At 41.2% G+C, this 15,667-nt stretch overlaps 1 protein-coding gene across 3 annotated transcripts in view; it reads right to left on the bottom strand.

Annotated features, from left to right (window-relative positions):
* The window catches only part of KIAA1549L (KIAA1549 like), a 311,480-nt gene that overhangs the window by 34,579 nt on the left and 261,234 nt on the right, over positions 1-15,667 (bottom strand). The gene's annotated exons all lie outside the window — the stretch shown is intronic.

Here is a 15,667-nt window from a genome sequence, read left to right as displayed (position 1 = left end):
CAAAATTCTTCTTTAATTTGCACATTTCTAAAAATTCTCTTTGCTTTTATTAGACAAGAAATAGAAAATAGGGGCTGAAGAAACAGAGTCAATGGGGGTGAGTTTTACATTTGAGAGATCTGGATTTGGTTCTCAGCACTGCAAGGTTTCCCCCTCACCCGTACAAGCACTGCCAGGAGCACCCCCCAAGCACAGAACTAGAAGTAGTCCCCCATACTTTCTGCTGGGAGTGGCCCTGCCTCCACAAAAAATGAGGAGACAGAAGCAAAGAAAAATTTCCCAGTGTTGGCTGATAATCATCAGCTGAATGTATTTTTAAAAAAATCTCTTTACCTTGGCATTTACTATACTTGTTTTGCCAATTGCATATATGTTCTCACAAAAAAGCAGCGATAAACTCTTCTTTAAAAGCTTGGATGGTGGATGGAGACCTTTGTTCTTAGGCCCCGGCCATGTGGCTCCATTCCCCATTAACCAGGGGGTCTGGGTCCAGGAAAACGATGGTTATTGGACTCACTCACAGGCAGGCTTCCAGAGAGATAACATCTTTATTGCCCTGGCCTACAGATGTGGCTGCTAACCATTTATGCCATTCTTAGCTAGCCCTGCATCTTACTTCTTTCATCCATCTCACCTCCAACCTCCATCCTGGCAAAAGACCAAAAAGACTTTAATCCCCTGGATCAAAGCCTTATCTAACCTTTCCAAGACTCTTCCCAGGAATGGGCGGGATCTTGCAGGTAAGATCAAGTTACCCAGTTAGAATGGGGGAATGAGGCCACATCTGCCCCCCCTTTTTACATAAAGACAAAAGGCATAAGTTATGTGGCTTCCGCCTATAGCCAAAGGCGGGTAATATTTCCATAGCAACAATCTTTAAAGTGTAAAATTAATATATCAGCCTATCTTAAAAATAACATTTTTGCAAAATACACCATACATTTGTAACTTAAAATTCTCTTAATGCTTTTTACCAAGCACTATCCTGGAACTTTCATGTTCCTATACTTTTAAACTATTTTGGGGGAACTTTCTGTTCCTATTAACCTTCCCTACACACAAGTACTACAACATAAATGCATAACATACATTTTAAAAACAGGCTAAATACATTAAAATACACAGTAGAAGATTATACCAATGGAAGTATTAACTATGGAAAACAATAAAGCACATTAAATTAGCAAGAACATAACTTAGATTAAAGTTAGATGCAGGCGGTTGTTTTTTAAGATCTTTAAATGGGATAAGCTGTATTACTTCCCTTTTTTAAAAAAATTTTAAACCACTAACTAACTAAAACTTATCCCATCACCAACTATGTGTAAAATATGTGGCTCTCCACTTAATCCTTTACTTAAAACCGTAAGTCCAGACGCTGGTTTGTCCCATGCTGCTCTCACCACGTGGCTTCACTGCCATGCACCAGTTGTAGAAAAACAGCCCTTACGATGGGCTTGGATGGTGGATGGAGATCTTTGTTCTAAGGCCCCGGCCATGTGGCTCCATCCCCCATTAACTGGCGAGTCTGGGTCCAGGAAAGCTACGGGTATTGAACTCACTCACAGGCAAGTTTCCAGAGAGATAACATCTTTTTCTTTTTTTTTTTTTTTTTTTGGTTTTTGGGCCACACCCATTTGACGCTCAGAGGTTACTCCTGGCTATGCACTCAGAAATCGCCCCTGGCTTTGGGGGCCCATATGGGACTCTGGGGGATCGCACCGCAGTCCATCCTAAGCTAGCACTTGCAAGGCAGACACCTTACCTTTAGCGCCACCTTCCCGGCCCTGAGAGATAACATCTTTATTGCCCTGGCCAACAGATGTGGCTGCTAACCATTCAGACATGCCATTCTTAGCCAGTCCTGCATCTTACTTCTTTCATCCATGTTACTTCCAATCTCCATCCTGACAAAAGCCCAAAAGGACCTAATCCCCTGGGTCAAAGGCCTTATATAACCTTCCCAAGACACTCCCAGAAATGGGCGGGGTCTTGCAGATAAAGATACACATAATATCCGGGTGGATATTACCCATCGCTTTAATACCCATTGCTTTCCTGGACCCAGGCCGGTTAATGGGGGATGGAGCCACATGGCCGGGGCCTAAGAACAAAGGCCTCCATCCACCATCCAAGTCCATTGTAAGGGTTGATTTTCTACAGGGGAGTGTTATGAGGCAGAAGGGATGTGGGTTGCAGATTTTAGTGCAAATTTGGAAGAGAGGTACAAAACCAGTGGTAGTATGTGAGTGGGAGAGGGATTAAGAAAACGGAACAAATGTTATTTCACATATTCACATGATTTAATACCTCCTCTGTACAAGAAAATTATGAGTAAACAAGTTAAATTACTTTTGCCGACATAAGATATTTTCTGATCGAGCTATTTGGGTCATGGTTTCTAAATAAAATACCTACATGCATATTAATATATAAAGGTTTCTTATTTTAAAATATTCCTTTATATGCAATATGTAAATAAATATGTACATCATAGGAAGTGACTTGAAATTGTTACACAGCATCCCATTAGGTAGAATTTTCATTATTTGAGGTGGTTTTCTGAACTCCCTACCTAGAGAAACAAAACTGAAAGAAACATACATGTGATTTAAATTTCATTTATAACCAGAGATTTATCTGTAGGTTAAATTTCTATAAATAGAATAGTTGCAGCAGAAGAAATGTGTGTATTTAAAATTTTGAATTATGGTATGTCATAACTCAGTATAGTGCCTACAAGTAAAAAGCTAAGGTAATTTTAAAGTCATATCTTCTCCATACCAAAATAAATCTTCCCCTTCACCACCAAGTTCTCAGTACCTATTGCTTTTTTTTTTTTTTTTTTTTTTTTTGGTTTTTGGGCCACACCCGGTGACGCTCAGGGGTTACTCCTGGCTATGCGCTCAGAGGTCACTCCTGGCTTGGGGGACCATATGGGACGCCGGGGGATCGAACCGCGGTCCGTCCTAGGCTAGCGCAGGCAAGGCAGGCACCTTACCTCCAGCGCCACCGCCCGGCCCCTACCTATTGCTAACAAGACTTTTCTTTCTTCCATTTTAAGTTCTTGGCTCCTGTGCCATAAATTAACTCTCCATATAGCCAGGAATTTGTTTCTCGTTTCACAATTCTATGACATGGTTTTTTTTTAAGGTCAAATCTAGGACCTCACAAATAAAAGTCAAGGGACCAGTCTACTATTGAGTTCCACCTCCATCTCTCTGCTTTTATTCCAATATGGCACTGCTTTGGTTACTATAGTTTTATGGCATAAAGTCAAAAAATGCAAAGTCTCTCATTTTATATTCTTTTGTTGTTGTTGCTGGTTTTTTTTTTGTTTGTTTTTTTTTTTTGTTTTTGGTTTTTGGGCCACACCCGTTTGACGCTCAGGGGTTACTCCTGGCTATGTGCTCAGAAATTGCCCCTGGCTTGGGGGGACCATATGGGACACCAGGGGATCGAACCGCGGTCCTTCCTTGGCTAGCGCTTGCAAGGCAGACACCTTACCTCCAGCGCCACCTACCCGGCCCCTGTTTGTTTTGTTTTTGGGTCACACTCAGCCGCACTCAGGGTTACTCCTGGCTCTATGTTCAGAAATCGCTCCTGGCAGGGTCAGGGGACCATATGGGATGCCGGGATTTGAACCACTGTCCTTCTGCATGCATGCAAGGCAAATGCTCTACTGCTGTGCTATCTCTCCGGCCCCATCCCATCTTGTATTCTTCTTATTATCTTGTCCATGCAGAGAATTTTGTGATTCCATAAAAGTAATAATGTTTGTTTTATGTCCTTGATGAATGACATTGCAGTTTTGATAGGAATTACAATGAATATATATATATATATATATATATATATATATATATAGTACTTTAAGTAGTATGGATGTTTTAATAATATAATTCTTCCAATTCAAAAACTAGAAGAATTCATGGTTTTCTTGTCTATTTTTTCAGTTCTCTTGTCACATCGGTTTTGAGGTCCATTGAGCCCCTGTACCAAATATACATCTTTCTCTGCAGCCTTCCACTAGTCCTTCTACCCAGAGAACTCTTCCCTTGGAATTAGGCCTAGTTGGTTACTTCATTTCATGTCTCTACTCACATATCACTCCCTTTAGTGAGCCTAATGCTGGCCAACATATAAAAATCTTATTTTACAGTTTTTATACTCTATATGGAATTTTAGATCACATTGCTGCATGTTGTTTTATGCTCCTTCATTAAATTTCTGACAATTTTTCTGTACATCTATGTGGTTAGGGAGTTCTGATCAGTAACTTCTACTAAAATATAAACTCCATGAATGCCGTGACTTTGTCATGTTTCCTATGATACTCCCAAATGGCAAACAGAAGCATCCTGATACATATTTGTTGAGTGAATGAATAGAAATGAGACTTTATAAAGAGCCTGGAGAATTTATACCCCAAAGCATTTAGCAATAAAAGACATTTGTGGTTTCCTAAAAAGAATCAGTCTTATTTAGAAGAGATTTGAAGTAGAATGAAAGGCATTTGAAGCCACTTATTCTAGAATTTCCTGAATTTGGAGTCCCAAACCAGATAGATATTTTACAAGACCAGCATTCCCAGGACACATACTGCAGCATCACTTTGCTCACCAGACACTTCATTTCTGCAGTATGAGAATTTGACGGCCCTCCCAATGGTCCTCATCACTCAGTTTAGTGCCAATCACAGCTCCATCAAGAAAGAATATATTCTGTATAAATTCTGCCAATTTCACAACAACAACAACAACAACAACAACAAAAAGACCATGAGAGGGATTCAACAAGACACATTTCTGGACCATCTGACCATGACCAACTGATCTGGCTTCATGCTAATTTTTTTCTCTCTTCCAGAGTTCTTAGAGGAACATAAAATAGGACTTATTGTATTTAATCCCACTTTATAATAATAAAATATCCCCTGCTGCAAGAACTATCTGTCACTCAAGAAGCAGAAGCATGTTTATAAAGCTGCTTTTGGACACTGCATTTGAGGAAGGTTTCATTTCCTTTTGCAGAGAGAAGAGCTATAGGGCACAGGGACAGAAAAGTGGCTTCCACTGGAGCTTACTTGGCCAAAGCTTCTCTGACAATAAAGGGAGGCTCATACCCCTTCAGAACAGTAAATTTTAGAGTGGGATAGGGCTTTAAAATAATGGCTTGATGACTTCTGCAATAGATATGCAAGTAGGATTTTTTAACAATTCAAATTTTATTCTGATTGCCAAAGAAGAACCAATGGTCATTTCAAAACTACTGGGATATGAAAGTAACACACACTTTCTGTTTGAAGTGCATAAAAAAGACATTCCAGATTCCCTGGTAGGTCTTCTAAAAGAAAGAGAGATAGCCTTTTTCTTTTTCATCTTCCAAAGAAGAGGTCCTGTACAGGGATTATGGGCACAGACAATAAGGAGAAGAGAAGGTGCTTTAATATCCTCAGCTAAATGGCAAATCTCTGCTCTCAGAGCAAAACATCTTCATCTCTAGAACACTCAGGAAGCAGCTCCAGCCTTTTGTCATTCATCCCCCACCCCAACCTGTCATTCTCTACAGAGCAGTGGAAATTGAATTACTGAGCAAGTCAGGACATTCCTGACACTCATATTCAGAGTTAGAATTACTGGTCATCTTTTATATTGCAAAGTAAGACCTTAGAGGCCCCCTTTGGTGGAGTGAACAAGCAGCCAGAGGTCTTGAGCAGCTTTTGAGAAAGAAGATTCTCTCTCAGAGGTATTTCATTCTGGCCTTCCACTGTTATCACCTCCATACTCATTTCCTGAGCACCAACTAGAAGTCCTACATTTAACATAATTCTGAAACCATGTATTCGGAAGACTGATCCAACCAAATTTAGCCCTACAAAACTATTCCATTCCCAGATCCCAATCTCAACTTCAGGCACAACCAAAAGTCTTGGCTGTCATATATGCATCAATTGAGTCTAGAGAGACTGAGGTCCCAACACTCTCCACCTTCTCTAATTTTTCAAGAGTTCAGAAAATGTAGAGAAAAATTATAATTTACTGTTGCTGGTTCATTATAAAAGACTAATTCAGGAAGAGCCCAAGATGCACAGGGTACAACAGATGGGAAGACGCCATGCTCTGCTGAGCTCCATGTTCTTTGAGCCAGGGTCACAGTTCTTCCTCCAATCTTCATGTGTCCACCCATCTGAAAGCCCACACCTTTGGGGTGCTTACCAGGTTTCATCACAAGTATGATGATTAAGTCACTGGGTGACAGAATTCAAATTTCAGCCTTTCTCCCCTTCTTAGAAGTGAGTTTAGTATATAAATATTTGTGTGTGACTAAAAATTTTATAAAGAACATTTAAATACTCTTAATCCTTAGAAAAATCACAAGGCTTTTAGGTCCTCAGTGTCAGAAGTGAGACAGGGACAAAGGCCCTATAAAATCACAGCATGTGACAAAACTTAGGTGACCTGAGATATCTAAGGTACTCGAATGGGAAAGAATCAAAAAAGTATACTCTAGCTCTGGAAATTTTTTGCCATTGTTGTAATAGGTAATGTTCACTGTGTATTTTTGAAAAGCCTTACCTGCATTAATATGCTAAATATTAACAACTCTATAGGCAGGTGCCATAGGTATACCCATTTTGCAGATGGAGAGATCCAAGGACAGATGGAAAAGTAAATTCAATTAAATAGCAATTAAACAATGAACCAGAACTTCAATGCAGAGGTCACAAGCACAGCTGTTCCTTGGTACTGCTTGTGAAAGCTGAGAGCAACAGATGAGCCAGCCAATGAATTTAAAAAATCACTTTCAGAAATCTCTTCAACAAGTGGTGTTTGGAAAACTGGTCAGCAACATGCAAAAGAATGAATTCAGACCTCTTTTTAATGCTGGGCATTAGAGTCAAATCAAATTATCAACCTGAAATCATAAGGAATATAGAGAAAAACATAGATAGACTTCTTCATAACATTGAAGCAAAAGGTATCTTCAAGGATTAGACACCACAGAACAAAGGAGTGGAAGCAAAGATAAACAAATGGGATTACATTATATTGAGAAGCTTCTGCACCTCAAAGGAAACAGTAACCAGGATAGAAAAACTGCCCACAGATTAGGAGAAATTATTCACCTAATGCCATTTGATCAGGGCATAATATCAAAGATATATAAGGCACTGCTAGAGCTTAACAAGGAAAAAAATGTAGCTCCATCAAAAATTGGGAAGAAAAAATAAACAGAAACTTTTCCAAAGAAGGAATACAGATGGTCAAAAGGCACCCCAAAATGCTCATATTATTAATCATGAGAGAGATGCAAGCCAAAACAACACTGTAATATCATCTCACACCATAAACACTCCACAGGCCAGGTCTGACCCAGTTAATTCAGTGTACATCCCTTTCCTACTCTGCAGTTACAGTATTTAATATAGGGATAGATACTTGGCCTATGGTGGTAGCCTTAAGGAAAGATCTAGAAACTTTGTCTCCTGAGGGGGCAAGAAAAGGTCTCTGGCATTTTTGGTCAATGTAGCATGGAGAGGTGAGAGCTGAGACTGCAGCAGTCATTTCTCACAGGGAGAGTTTCACCTGTGGATGAAGTTAAGAAAGGAGTGAACAACTTTGCCCAATGTGGAGGAATAGGGGAATCCCAAACCCACCCAGTCCCAAATTTCTTTTGCCCTTTGAAGACCACTGGAGAAAAGACAAGTTTTATGTGCTTTTGATCACTGCGTTCAAACCAATTACCAGTATTTAGATGGCTTTCAAACAGTTGTAACCGTTTATGTTTCTTTTTAATAAACTCGTCAAACCAAGTGCTTATAGAACACAGACTTAGAAATTGGCCCCCTTTCTCTCAATCTTAGCTCCAGGCATTCTCTCTGCCTGTAGACAAGCTTGTTTGTTCATTTGCTCAACAAACAGAGACAGAATCTGCGACATGCCAGCTCCTACTCTCAGTGTCAAAGGCTCCAGGATGAATAAAACATGATCCTGTCCTTGAAGTGTCCAAAGGGAAAGTCACATGAATAAACCTGCCAACAAAAGTCAGGGAGAAAGGGGTTTGATGGGAGTGAGTGTGGGGGCATTAAAGGAACACAAAGATCAGGCACTGAAATTACAGTCATACATTTGGGGATGAGGAAAAGATCGGGGAGTGGGCAGCTTCCACAGAATTCTAAAAGCATTGTCTGGATGGGTGGTGTACTGACTGTCAGAAATAGGTTATCCCTCAGTGAACTTATATGCCCATGCAATAGGGACAGGCCTGGTTATCACAGTGGGAAATTAAACAGACAGCTCATGGATAAAGTGCCAGGAAGAGTGTTATTCTCATCAAACAGCAGTGCCCAAAGGCAGCCTCCACACACAGAATTCTCTGGCTTCAAACATCAGTAGCATCGAGGCTGCCTACATGAAGCAGGTGCAAAGGGACATTCTGAGCATGTGCAGAGCCACAGAGATGTAAAAATATATGACCTGTGCAGGAAGGATGTGCAGGCCCAAATCCTAGGACTGCAGGAGGAACAGTGACCATTGGTTAGCAGGGAACATCCAGAACATACAGAGCATAGGAATTTAAAGTCACACGCTCCAAGTTTGAATCCCATCCTCAAATTTGTGGTGTTGATAAAAGGATTTTCAACAAGGATGTGTGTTCTAACATGATTCCTCTGGCAGATGTTTGGAGGCTGCAGCAGAGTTGAGTAATGGAGACACAAGTAAATAGAAACTATGGACCAGACAGGAATAGACCTTCAATCTTGAGGATTTCCTTTGCCCATCCAGGGTGACTCCTCCACACATATGTAAAACCTCAGAGGCAAGCATGCAATTATTTCATCTCCCTCTCCTTCACTGAACAGGGACATAGAAGAACTGAATGTGGGACTTAGATGCCAGCACTAACAGGAAATGTTAATAAATTCTTTATACCATTCACATACTATAACGATAGGTGGCCTGAATGTACATCATTTTTACAGACTAACATGCATAAATACTTATGTGCTAGTACAAAGGTCAGGGTGCATGCATAAGAGATCCCAACCTGGGTTCAAGTCTCAGCACTAATAACTTCTGAGTACCGCCTGGGCGGCTTAGGTTTTCCTGACACCACAAGGCCTGAGCACCGTCACATCCTCGAGTCCTTGCATTGAACTGCCAGCCCAGTTTTTAAAAAAGTGTAACTACATAATTTTTATGGTTTAACACAAACTAACAATATGGCCAGGTGATTGGGGAGCAATATTTAAATGATGGTTTCCTATGTCTCATATAACCTCCACTGCTGAATTTGAGCAAGTTCAGTGCCCATAAATCATAATACACCCTACCAAGGTTTGCTAGAGGAAATACAAGGTACTATGCTAGGGATAGAGAAATAGTACAGGATAGTACAGCAGGTAGGGTGATTGCCTTACATGCACTTGGCCTGGGTTTGATTCCCAGAATCCCATATGAGCACACACCAGAAATAGTTGCTGAGTACAGAGCCATGAGTAACTATTGAGTATTACCAAGTGTGACCCAAAAACTGGGGAATGGGGGGAAGGATCAGACCATTCTCAGAGGTGTTCTCACATGCCTACTGACTTGGGGTTTGGTGAGTCCAGGAGAGCACAGAGTGAAAGGATTTACGTAGTGTGGACACACTGCATTGTGCTGCAGAGGTCTCTGGGTTTTAGTACCCAGTGACTAGGCTTGCTGCCAGCTGTCATTGAGAGTTGTCCTTGCTCTCCTTGGTTTTTGGCAGGAATCAGCAAGTCAACTCTCTTAGGGAAAATTATCCTAGGCCAAAGAGAGCTGCTCTGCCAAGAACTCCCAGTGATTGGTCAATATGAGAGAACAAGGGTAGGAGATGCTATAAGGGTTAGAATCTGATCCTGTGTGCAAATTGCACATACCTGATCTCCTATAGGCATTGGCATCATATGGCCCCTAAATCATATGGCCCAAAGAGTGGGACCCCCCCACCACACACACACACCAAGCACTACAAGGTATTTCCCTGGTGGAATCTAGAACCATAGGGTCTAATAACAGCATATCCTCAGGGCCTAGCATTGAACCCCACCCAATCCAGTTTTGTTTTTTTTTTAATTTTATTGAGACCATTGTGAATTACAAGTCTTTCACAGTTATATTTCAGGCATATAATGACAGTGAATTAGGGCCATTCCCACACACCAGTTTTGACTGTCCTCCACCATAGTTCCTACCATGAATCTCATACCTTCACCCTTAGTTCCCTGGACTTAGTATAGCAAGTCCATTATGTGTTTAGCTTGCTATAGTTTGGTAGTTTGGGTCTCTTGATTCTACTATTGTTGACTTTGGTTTGGGTACTTAGATTTGACCTTTTTTTTTAACTCAATTCTCCTGAGACCACTTTGTCCCTGGGTCCCACCCACTTTTTCTTTTTCTTTTTTCATGTTATAGAAGGATATAGAAATATGAGACCTAAAAAATTATTCAAGTTCTAAGGTCCTATGAAAAATGCAGGAGCCCCTATCTAGAATATATATAAAAGGAGAAGCAATTGTGGCAAGTTTTATTTTCCTTAGGCACAGTAAATGTTGGGGCAATTAGAAAGAAAATTTCCTTGACCTAAGAGATACAGGGTGTCTCCACTCATAAAGAATACTGTCATAAGATTGACTACAGGTTCTAGGCATGTTAGTTGTCCAACCCCAAAGTCTTTCTTTATGGTCCCAGAAGAATTTCTGTTTAGTTGTGGTTGTCAAAGTCGGTCTTTTGCAATTAGAGATCTTGGTTTTTGTATGTATAAGTCCTAGGACAACGCCTAGGATAAAGTCGTTCTTTATGGCCCCAGGAAAAGTTCTGCTCAGTCATGGTTGTCATAGTCAGTCTTCTGTTATTAGAGATCTTGGTTTTTTTTGCACAGATCTTGGGATGGAGCCTGACTGAGTATTTCTAGAAGTAGCCCCCAGGCCTACAGATCACAGTTACTCTTCAATATATACTAAACTGAGTTGGAGACATAGTACAGGGATTAAGGCATGTGACCATCCCTGTTCAATCCCTTGCACAAAATTGTTCCCTGCTATAACATGGTTCTCTTCTCATTAAGCATTCTGAATATAGTACTAGAGCCTTCCTAAAAAACTTCAAGGGGGAGCCTGGGTATTCCCTGGCACAGAAAGGCCCCAGTAGTAACCTATCATCAGCTCCCCTTTTTGAACCACTAACCCAGATCACCAAGAATCACTCCAGATATCTTGAGTACCACTTGGGAAATATTTTTGTCATCAATGTGCTCCAAAATATCCCCAAGGACAAAAGCCCAGGTGTAAGGTAAGTTCAGGCAGCTCTACAGCACCAGGCTACAGAGCTTCCCCTGGGGTCAGTGAAGGCATCTCTATCAGGCATGATAGAGATCTGGCCTGCAAGTGATAGCCTTTCTAGGACTGGAGGCTGAGAGGTCTCAGAGTCTAAGAGAGGCAGATGGATAGGCTGTGCAGGAGAAAGGCAGGGTTGGGAGCTCAGAGAACCAGAATGAACAGACAGATGGTATGTACACTGCAGAGGGGAGCTGTTTGTCTCTTGCCCAGTGGGAACTTGCTTGGCTGGTAGGGAAGCCCTGGGCTTGCAGGGGAGACCTGGCTCTAGATGTGGTCACTAGACTGGCCTCCTTCCAAATCTGCCAACAAGAATCATGTCCTGACCTCCACCTGCCAATGGGGTTTCACATCTATGGCGTTAACATATTCATTTGTAGGCATCCCGCAGCCTGGTGAGATCTGAACTACATGGAAAGAATTCTTTCCACATACCTCAATTTCTGGGCTTTGGGTTTGCTCAGGGTCCAGAGTCTATAACCAATATCAGACTCTGAATAATAATTATAATTGATAGCCTGGGATTAGTTATTGCTACACAACTCTGACTGAGTACTTGTGTGTACATGTGTGTGGATGTGTTTCTGGATATGGAACCTAAGTCTCCTGTGTGTGTGTGAGGCATGTATTTCACCACTGAGCCAACTCTTGTCTCATTTCTCCAAGACTAGAGCCTCAAAGGATGTAAACCCTGAAAGACTGACACCCAGGGATATAGCTCAGTGGTTACTCATGGTTCACATGAACAAAGCCCTGAAATGTGCTGTCACTAAAAGAAAAATGTCCTTATTCCAATACAGTGGATGAGCAACCAGGTCACAAGCCATGCATTAATGGTCATTAACTGCTTTATGAATTAAATAGCAGAGGTAGGAGAAAGTCTGAGACTGGAGACTCAGGTAGGACCGTCCCAGGTATAATCCAACTAAGAGCATCTAGTTTGAGGATAATAAGAGGGTTGCTTCTGAGTAGGAGGCAGATCCTAAAATCCAACCCTGTCTTTCCTACAGAGTTGGACATATCCTTAACTAGAATCACCATGTCATGTGCCTGAGAATTCTTGGGCTTTGCCTTGGTCTTTCATTGTCATGTTTAAGTTGTAAGAGACTGGAGGAGGTGTGGAGAGGAGTGGTCAGGAGGGATCCCTGTTTATAAGAAAAATTACAAATTTACCTAGAAGGCCCATAGTAGCTCTAAGCTATCACAGACAGTCAGATACATTTACAGATAATATACATTTCCCATGCAAAGGGCACTCATCAAAATAGATTCCTTGGCTTCCTTCAGATAACCACTGCTCACTTGGAAAAAAGGGAGCAAGCTGCTCAAATATCAACACCCCATGAACACACAATACAACACACCCGGGTCTCTGGCAGGAAGCCAGGAACTTAACCCATGAGTTCCCCTAGTTGCTTCCCAAATATTGCTCTGTCCACTAATTACATCATCTCACTTTTCTTTGGTGCCTGTAGTGGGGCTGGTGAAGAGACTAGGGGCTTGGAGCAATCTCTTGGCTGCCCAGATCTCTGCAGTAATAGAACTGCATAGTTGACACAGACACTCTATGTCTGAAAGAGCTGCTATGAACAGAATGCTAGTTGTATGCTCCACTGTATCATTTGTAGAGTCACATGTAAGGGTCAATTATAAAATCATCTGAGTTGGGGCCCAAGCAATAGCACAGCAGTTAGGGGGTTTGCCTTGCTGACTCTAATTCAAACCCTGGAATCCTCTATAATCTCGGAGCCTGCCAGGAGTAACTTTATTTTTGTTGTTTTTATTTTTTTCAGCTGTGTAATATTCCACTGTATAGATGTACAGTTTCTTTATCTACATATCTAATCTTGGACACTTGGATTGTTTTCAGATTCAGGCTATTGTAAATAGTTCTGCAGTGAACATAGGGGTGCAGATGACTTTTCAGTATTTTTTGGTCCCTAGGGTATATTTTTAGGAGCTATATTACTGGATAGAATGTAAGCTTGATTTCTAGTTTTTTGGTACCTCAACAATGTCCAAGCATACCTTGTTTCATTTTTCAACTCTGCATGATCTGGAATGGAGAACTGTTCATCAACAGTGATCATCCTTTGGCATGAGAGCCTTTTTTGCGGGGGAGGGGTCACACCCAGCGGCACTCAAAGCTTTTGCTCCTGGCAGGCTTGGGGAGACCATCTGGGATGCCGGGATTTGAACCGTGGTCTGCCCTGTGTTGGTCTCATGCAAGGCAAACACCTTACCACTGTGCTATTGCTCCAGCCCCCCAGGACTCACTTCTGAGGGCAGAGCCAGGAGTAACTCCTGAGCACTGGCCCAAAAGACAAACAAACAAAATCATTTGGGTTTCACAAACATTTCAAGATATTCCTCTGAGCAGCTGGAACTAGAATAGATCATTGTGATATCTACTATAGAATCTTCAACCTCACCTTTTAAAAAATGAACAGAAGAATCAATCCTCCTTTGTAACTATTTCAAATCCAAGGGGACCTTTTTGGATGTGAACTTGACAGCAGGCCACAAATGCTTTCTGAGTACCTCTAGGATGTGGAACCTTAGACAAGGTGCCAGGGAAAACTTAAAGGAACTATCTTGCAAAGACCTCTACTTCTGCAAGGCCAGCATTCATTTCTAACAATGTAAAAACAATCTATTTCAGAGCCTGTTTTATAGCCGAGGCATAGAGATGACCCCATTCTCATCAAAGAATCTTAAACTTCAAATAGAACAAAGTTGAAAAAGTAGATATTTATTTTGGGGAAATGAGTTGGTGTATTACTTGACCCTTGGAAGCAAAGGCTGATTCATCATCTCCAAACAGTGGTTAATCATTTAGTTTGGAGGAAAAAAATCATTGGCTGTTCATTTTGCCAGGGAACTTACATTATAAGCATTTTTCCTTTTCTCTTTCTTATTGCTACATTATTTTCTGTATATCTTGCATTTGGAGGCTAACATTTTAAAAAAGCTTTTAATTGAGGTATTTTTTGCTGTTAAATATTAGGCTGCCATCTTTTCTACTTGCTTTATGCTCAGAGAGGAATTAATTTCAATGCCAGCATTAGTTTAATGATACAGTCTGGCTTTTTAGGGGTGATCAGTTTTGGACATCTTTCTAAAATCTTGTATTCTTCTAAAAAGGGTGTCTCCTGGAAAATTACTACCCTTGTGCATCATGGTTAATGCCAGGACTATGTTGCATCCCTTCGTTGTCATGACTATCAAGAAAACACAACAATCCCCAGACCTTTTGGAATAAAAAGTCTCATTCAGCCTTTCTTCTTCTTACTCCATAGAAAGAAATTGAAACAGTTCAGACAGCCATCAGTCCTGAGACATATTTATCTCTGGAACATGTAACTGTTTGCTTCTTTATTTACTTATTGATTTTATTTTGTTTAACATTCACATGTTTCCTATGGTACGCAAATGTCTGAAATTTTCACACATTAATCTGTCAGTGTGTTTGCTTTGACCAATCTAGGTACACCTGCTGTTCCCTGACTTGGCAGAAGATGGGGTATTTTGGCATAACTTTAAGATCCCCAAACCCAGGAGTAAGAATTAGAGTTTTCCAGAGGAATCAACTTGATCTCTTCTGGGTTCAGGGCTTGTTTTGCCAGGAGTGTCCTGACATAGCAAAGAGATCAAAAGACGAAGGCATTGTAATGACTCTCCTCTTTTTCTATTTTACCTGCTCATTCATTTCTTGCTTGTGAGTTATCCATGAAAGAATTCTTATAAAGGGGCTGGAATTATAGTACAGTGGGCAGCTACTGCCTTGTACATAGCCAACCTGGTTTTGATCCCTGATATCCAATTAGGTCTCCCAAGCATCTCTAGGAGTTATTCCTGGGTGCAGAATAAAGAGTAGCCTCTAAGCATCAGTCAGTGTGGCCCCAAAATAAAAACAAAACAAGACAAAACAAAACAAAAAAAAAAACAAAGAGAGGAAGAATTCCTAGGAGACCTGACTTCTAGCTTCTTCAAGAGATAAAAATATAGGACATAAATTATACTATGTGGAGTGAGATGCAACGTGGTAATAATGAATATGAAAGCCATATTGCCTAGTGGTTACAGGACATCCTCTGTAGTTAAATACATACATTAGGTAAGTGCTCTGTGTCTTTTCTTTTTGTTTGTTTTGGGGCCACACCCGGTGATGCTCAGGGGTTACTCCTGGCTATGCGCTCAGAAGTCGCTCCTGGCTTGGGGGACCATGTGGGACACCGGGGGATCGAACCGCGGTCCGTCCTAGGCTAGCGCAGGCAATGCAGGCACCTTACCTCTAGCGCCACC

The sequence above is a fragment of the Suncus etruscus genome, chromosome 9 (assembly GCF_024139225.1).
Source record: "Suncus etruscus isolate mSunEtr1 chromosome 9, mSunEtr1.pri.cur, whole genome shotgun sequence".
NCBI lineage: Eukaryota > Metazoa > Chordata > Mammalia > Eulipotyphla > Soricidae > Suncus > Suncus etruscus.
This window is presented reverse-complemented; position numbering and strand designations above follow the sequence as displayed.